Raw genomic sequence first — 7,951 nt, forward strand, 5'->3', positions numbered from 1 at the left:
GGAATGCCGTATTTTTATTTTTCTAAGGAACTGCATTTTTGTCCCCCTCTTCATCTTCTTTGTTCCTGTTGAAACAGCAACAGGGTACATCTACTCCATGTCAAAGTCAAGTCTATAACCAGACCAGTAAAGAACATTGACTTACAAGGAGTTCCAATGAAGTTCCGATTATGAGCAGGCATGCTTCTATCCCAATTTACCACTCTGGGTCAGATTTCATACTTATCAGAGCACTGTGATGACAACAGCAGAAACTGTCTAATTTCCCACCAAACATACAGAGAGCTTTGAATCTATACACCTGCCAGTTATAATCATTCAAGACAGATATGTTAGCTATAGTTAAGGCCAGAGAGAAACACATGCTAAAAAAAAATGCACCTTCTAATTACCGAGAAGCAAGCAGAAAAAAACCTGTAGACAACTCCACTATTGGGTGTCAGATTCTGTATTTTCTGAACCTGAAACAACAAGCAATTGAATTCCATTAACAACCATCTCAAGTTCTATACTATCTTGCAAGTTATATACCATCAATGAAACAGTTTTTATTTAAAGGGATTAAAATGACATCTTTTTACCAAAAAACAATTTTCCAAAAACAATTCAATAATATTTAACCAAGTTTAAACCGAACCATATAATTTGATAGTAATAAATCATATCAAATTTATTTAAATTATTAAATTGGATCCTTAATTTTCAATTCGCCAAATTATTAAATTGGATCTTCAATCTTTTTTTATAGGAGGTTTGGTATCACTGCATAACTTAATTATGACACTACATACAGTGATCATTTGTGATAATTCTGTTGCAGATTGAAAATATTTAGCAACACTAAAAGTGTCGTTAAATATATTTTGAAGAACAATTACATGTTTTCTGTTTTTTGTAGTGCAACGATAGTAAATGTGATGTTAATTTTAGCAACACACCGTGACCAATGCAACGAAGAAAATCAAAACCTAACCATCTAGGTGGTGGCCAAGTGGTAAGGACTTGAGATCAAGAGATTTGCTCCCTCTGTGGTCTCAGGTTCGAGTCCTTGGTTGCTCATATGATGGCCACTGGAGGCTTACATGGTCGTTAACTTCAGGGCCCGTGGGATTAGTCGTGGTGCGCGCAAGCTGGCCCGGACACCCACGTTAATCTAAAAAAAAAAAAATCAAAACCTAATAATCAAAGAAAATTAGAAATTAATAATACTGTGATAGTGAAGTAATTATGTCTCGAACTTATAATAGAGCTTATAATAATATTTATAATAATAAGTTAAGACATATAAACATTCGATATAAATATATTCGAGACTTGATTACAAATGGTGTAATCACCATTGTCTATGTGAAGTTTGTAAATAATTTAGTAGATTCACTCACAAAAGAACTATCTAAAGACATGATACGAAAAACAACTAATAGAATAGGGTTGAAACCCATTATTAAATATACTAGTAATAGGAACCCAACTTCGGATTAGTAAGAAGCTTATCTCTTAGTTTAATGGGTAATAACAAGTTACTGTTTTGTATCTATTTGACACTGATAATTAATTTAACTCCGTATTTTGATAGTATTCAGTGTGTTCTATTACGAAAAGTAGGATGAGTATGAACTCTTAATGGAATTTAAAGTTCGTGTCTAATGTAATAGAGACATGTATAATTCCACCTATATAAATATAAAAGTGGTGCCGCTTTTGACACGAGTTAAGGTTTTCTCTTTTAAATATTCAAGAAAAAAAATTATGATTTTAGCACATAGCTATAATAGTGCTAAATAGTTGTAAACCTCTTCAAGAGTTTGGATAATATTATGTGTGTAGTATCTTTTATTCTACAATAAAAGTTTTGATTTTATCTGCGGACATCAATAACTTTAGTAGGATTCAAGTTCTAACATTAATTGAATGTTTAAAGTAAAATATCTTTTTGTAAGCATAATTCTATCAAGTGAAAAGACCTTCATTACAAACTAGTGGGAGATTGTTAATGTAGTTTGTAAATGAATAAAGAAAAGATGTTTATCCCACATTGGAAAGAAACAGTCCCTCTTGATGTTTCTAAGTGTGAGTTTCTATTGTGTAATAACTTAAGCCATGGTGGACAAACTCTCCTATTTGGCTTCCAAATGTTATTATATGGATATTTATAATATCAAAATATAATATTTGGAACTTAATATGAACAGTTATATTGTTTCACAAATAGTCATGCTATTTAATGAACAATCATATTATTTTATCAACAATCATATTGTTTGATGAATAATCATATTATTTCATCAATAGTCATATTGTTTGATAAATAGTCATATTGTTTCATCGTTATGTTTCAAGTCTATAAAAGCATGTTACAATACAAAAAAAAAAAAAGAACAACAAAAAGATATATATATTTTTTTATCTTATCTTCTTCTTTTTTTAGAAGTTTAGAGGGCTTAATTGTATTCTGTAAGTATTGTCTCTGTGTAGGACAAATAAACACCTTAAAAATAGTGTTTTCACGCCTCTATGCCAACTCCATATTTGTTTCTTGCAATCAACAACCATAAACTAAAATCACTCTTAAAAAGTTACAAAAATTCTTAAAAAAAAATCAGGTCAGGGGTATGTAATGAGAGTTGTTGGATTAATACAATTTTCATAAAAAGGCTCTAATAAGAGATAGAAAATATTGCATATGGCACTCTCTACCAGCAACAAAATTAATGCATATTGTTTTTTACATACGTGTCATAACATTTCCTAGACATCATGGTGGAATCAGTAAAAAACTTGGCTCAGCGAGATGTGGAACGAGCTAGCTTCACATATGCTTATGCAATTGCGAAATACCAAATGGAAACTTCTCAAGTTCGCATCCTATGGACATGATACATATAGTTTTAGCATGAGAAGCACCCTACATCCGCACAAAACCCAATATAACAAATTAAGAAATCTGTAAACCTTAACATTGAACATTAAAACATCCAGTCTAACAAATACAAAACCTGAAAAAAGAGCAGTACCTGGGATAAACCGTGGATGCTAAAGTGAAGCACCATATATAAAAAGACTAAAATTCAACATATTATAATAGAAATTTACAATTAAACCCCTTGTAAATTTATAAAACAGTGAAACCTTCATATCATCCTTGTCAATAAATGAAAACTCATGATCTGAACTTGGGCACCAAACTTCTAGCCATTGAGTATATTATGTTGAATTTTTTAAAAATATAAATCTTTAATATTATTACATATTTATGAAGCTAAAACGTGTGATTTTTATTGTTCATTGAATTATTGTTACCCAATTATATTTTACTGTGAATTAAAGCAATAATTTTTTTAAAAAAATTTAATTTAATTCCTAAACTTTTCTTTTAAAACAATTAAGCTAAAATTAGAGTCTAAATTCAGGTTTTTTTTGGAGATAAAGGTTGAATTGAAAAAAAAATTAAAGTAACAAAAGCAAGTAAAGTTAGTGGTAGGGATGCAATTTATTTAAAAATTTCATTTAAACATAACGATAAGTCTCCCTTACACAGTTCTATTGGTTTACACAGTTAACACATGCTTTTAACTTTCTGCAACATTTTAGTATTGCAAAATCAAAATCTAGGTTTTTCTATAGCTTAATTGGACTTTTTCCAGTTTTTGTATAATATTTCAGCTAAAAATACTAATAATTGAACTTATTAAAGTGCCGTGATAGCTAGTAACTAAGTAGGGTGTACCTTTATTACCCCTGAATTCTACATGTTGCTCTTCGGTGAAGCTCCTTGCCTGGCCATGGGGGCGATGGCCCATGGTACTTGGTGCTAGGATGTGTTTGGGTTTATTCATGGCCCACGGTACTGGGTGATCGAAGCCGGCTGAAACTGGGGCTGTGGATATCAGTAGCGTGTGCAGCTTTGAGTAGGAATAAAGCGGTTCTGATTCTCCATTCAAGTTGTTTCCAATTACCATACTACCCTCCTTTTCTCTGAATCAGATACCATAACAGGGGTGTAATAGTCATCCGGTGTCTATTTAGAAGACTAACTCTTGCTATTTTAACCTCATGAAAGAATGGACTTCCGTAGTGGTGTCTGAACTATCCTTCGAATAGAAATCTTTGGGATGTGAGAAATCTCTTGCCAATTTCACCCATCTCCTTCCCGTAACGTTTCCTTAGATTGGGGCAACTCCTTATGTGTAATTCCTGTAGAGGCGCTGCCAAAACATAGTCTGGTACTGCTCTCAACAACGGGCAATCGATAATATGCAAATCTCGAAGTTGTGGCATAATGGATATTATTGAAGTTGTGTTGGCATCTTCTTCTCCCCCTGATCTCCTTTCAATTCCATCACACTCTTCTACTTCTTTGAGATTCATAATCTCAAGTTTTTTTAATTTTGGGGGAAGCAGTGACCCTTTCAATTTCTCCTTCTTTAACACTTTTAATACCTATAAATCCAACATCCAACCTTCTCACCTTCAGCCCACGTAATTCTAGGTTTTCAAGGTTTGGCAATCTACCCAACGGAAGCAAAACCTCAAGGTTAACACAATAATCGAGTGTAAGCTCCTGTAATCTAGTTAATGTCATCATCCAATTTGGCAAATCCAATCCTCCGTACCTAGATATGATTACATATTCCTTGTCTGACAGAGGCTGTAAATCTTCAATGAAAATGTCGTTCTCCCGGTCGAAGTCGAAATACAATTGCAAACAACGCAGGCGCTTCTTATTCTTGAGTTGTGCTTCTGCAGCGTCTCTCGCATCTTCTAAACTTCCTTTTAGATTATATATGCTAAGACTCCCTCCGATGTGATTTAAGTTTTTTAATTCTCTTAGATTAGCTGCTTTCCTTTCATCCTCACGACCACCACACACAGCAAACCAATCTAATGTTCGAAGACATGTTATCCTCTCTATTCCCTTTGGTATGAAGGTCACAATGGAACCACAAATCCGGAGATGCCTCAATTTTATAAGTTTTCCAATTGCCTTGGGCAATTCCCAGAGAGACCGACATGTAGTAACGTCTAGGGATTGCAGATTGTATAAATCACACATGGTTTCTGGCAGGGACTCCAACTTATAACAATCTGCCAAATTGAGGTGTCTCAAATTTATCAATTTCCCTACCTAGTTTGGTATTTCTTTGATTGAAGACCTTGACCTGATGCATGTTAACTGCTTGAATACATCAGGTAGTGCAGCTCCAAGCCAAGGGTCTCTAGCGTCGATCAAGAGGCTGCGAAGACCTTTTGCTTTGTGAATGGAAACGGGGAAATAGGTTTCCTTTGACAGCATTATGCTTAAATGACGAACCCTTTCAATTGAAGTCTCCACTGTTGCTTCGCCAAGTGTATTGACATCCACAGTTAGACATTCATAGTTTGTCATATATTGGGCAAAATCACGCACTATATCATGCATCTTGAATCTAATATCTTCTCGATCATACGTCTTAAAATCTTGGAAGAAAGAGCGCGCTGCTAAGACTTTAAAGTATTGCTCTCCAACAGCCTCCATATCTCCACCTGAAGTCTCCTTGAGGTAACCTTGAGCTATCCACATCTTCACCAATTCATATTTGCGCATCTCGTAGTCTTTTGGAAACATGGCACAATACAAGAAACATCGTCTTACCACAGAAGGTAAATCGTAGTAACTCAAAAGCAAAGGTGGAAATATTCCTCTTTCAACATGTTCTAGCTCCCACAATTCGCTAGATAAAACTTGTATATATATGGCACCAGCCTTCCTCTCTCTCTCTCTATGTATATATATGGCACCAGCCTTTATATATATATATATATATATCAAAAAATTTGAACGCTTTATTTTTTATGATATTAATTTTCTAGTTAATTTTTTTTAATACTTAATCAACCATGAATGTAGATATGCATGCTGTTAATTTTTTCTTGTACAATAAAATTCAATTCCTATCTTTTAGATCCATTGCTTGATGGTGGTGTTCAACCTTTTCAGTTTTAATTAAGCATGACTAAAAGACACCCCCCCACCCATCCTTCTCAAAAAAGAAAAAAGAAAAAGTTCAATTGTTTTTTTAGCTAGTCTAAGATAAAATCTTCACCTGCATCTTCTTGTTTCAGCATGATTTTCTTTCTCTTTAGCAAGCTAGATTTGTGTTTTGTAAAAGAATTTTTGAGACTTCAAGCCATCTCTTCATTTAACATTTAATGTGTTTTTGCCTGGAAATTATGGATGGAATTCCAATCTTGATGGGGTATTAATTGGTGCAAAGAAAATTTTAGAATCTTTCATGACAACTTTTCTTTTCTTGTATTGCGTGGAGTCCATGGCTACATTGGAATTGAAATGATGTAATCTTCAAGATTATTTTTACTTGATCGTCTGTTATAGTCATTCGGTGTCTATCTAGGAGACAAAGCACTATCAACTTTTCTCCCTTTCCCCCTTTTTCTGGCCCAAAGTTCTTGGTTTGCTTATATAAATGGCATGGCCTGGTGGTGGCGGAGAAGAGAATATTGGGCTTTAATGACGGCCGGTTGGGCCTCTTTACATTGCACTGTATATCTATCATATATCCAATAAGAAAAACACGTAATTTAATTATTATTTTTTTTATGTTATTCCACTAATCTTCCAAACTGGATCAAGGTAACACATATCTGTCTATTCAAACTAATTTACACAAACCAAAGTAGTAACCAATTCAAAGAAGCAGAGTCCAACTTGATTAAAACGAAAGCTAGGCTATAAAATATAGTCAGACAAAGTGTTGATTCGAATGATGATCTTTGGAATTTGTTCAATTGGAGGTGCACTCAGATATGTCAAGTTGTGGAGCATTTCAAGCAGTAGTTTGCTGATAGCGGTGTAGTTAAAAGACCTGATCAAGTGGTTGCAGAGCTTTCTTGTACTGTAAATGTACTTAGGAAATGGATCCCATTAGGAAACTGCCATAATTGCACTACGAGCTCCGTTTTATGTTTCTTCAGAACACCAGTTTCCAACGTGATGCTGTCATCCTTCATCGAACATCACAAGTGGGCAAAATCATACACAAAACAGTTATTTAGTTTATTTTTTAAACATACTTTGACATTATGATAAATTAAAAAAGAGATTCTTTCAGGCGGGAGATTATCTACAGAAATTTTGAACTTGAAAATCACAAGAAGATAGCACTAAGTGGAGACCATTGAGAGGATGGAGATATAAAGCTCTTAGATGGGCTTTGACATCAGTTGTGATGATGAATTGCATTGCTAAAGAGTGTCTAGAGTCGTAGAACTCTCCAGGCAAGACAAAGTTTCCTGTCACATTTGATCCTGTTTGATCTGTATGGAGACGGACTGTTCTCCCCCAATCAGCAACAGAGGGGTAGGGAGGTGAAGAAGAGAGGGAATAGATGAAATCCCTAATAATAGCTTGGTGGTTTTTGTTGCCATGACCATACCAGATAATGTACGAGTTGACAGGTGCAGCCACAACAGGCCCCTAGAAAAGCACCGAATGTCTACTAGATCAGATGACCCTTCATAGTTCTTGGGTTGGTTGAATAGGTTGTCTTGGCTCCCAGAAAAGCCCAGAAGACAAACAAAACAGGGATATAAAGAGTACATTGTGTAGCAGAAGCTTATTATGCATCAAGTCTTTACTGGTGAGTTTTGTGGGTTGTGACAGTTGAGGGAAGTTCTTGTATAAAAGATCAGCAGGTCTATTAAGGGAGGAAGAGGGGTATTTATTATTATTTCCTTGTGGTGGACACAATGGTTTACTTAGATGAAGTGAATTCTTGCATGACAGCAACAAAATAAGTGTGATTCAGCACTGTTAAGAAAAAAGTAGAGCAGAGCAACCCTTTTTGACACAGGCTAACAAGTTGCAAAAGTTAGTAAGAAGTGGCTCATTGAGCAACCAAATAGCCAAGATGTCTTATTTCAAACCATAGTACAGAGGAATGCCTTATTTTTA

At 34.6% G+C, this 7,951-nt stretch overlaps 1 protein-coding gene and 1 long non-coding RNA gene across 2 annotated transcripts in view; both read right to left on the bottom strand.

Moving 5' to 3' along the window:
• The window catches only part of LOC105117848 (uncharacterized), a 752-nt gene extending 286 nt beyond the window's left edge, over window positions 1-466 (bottom strand). The window contains exon 1 of the long non-coding RNA XR_840823.1: window positions 415-466. This is a non-coding gene — a long non-coding RNA (uncharacterized LOC105117848). The remainder of the gene's footprint in view (window positions 1-414) is intronic.
• Window positions 1-7,951, bottom strand: part of LOC105117851 (putative disease resistance protein RGA4) — a gene marked incomplete at its 3' end in the record, with an annotated part of 35,327 nt that overhangs the window by 17,159 nt on the left and 10,217 nt on the right. The window lies entirely within an intron of this gene.

This window comes from Populus euphratica, unplaced genomic scaffold (assembly GCF_000495115.2).
Source record: "Populus euphratica unplaced genomic scaffold, PopEup_1.0 scaffold1545.1, whole genome shotgun sequence".
In the NCBI taxonomy this organism is placed as follows: domain Eukaryota; kingdom Viridiplantae; phylum Streptophyta; class Magnoliopsida; order Malpighiales; family Salicaceae; genus Populus; species Populus euphratica.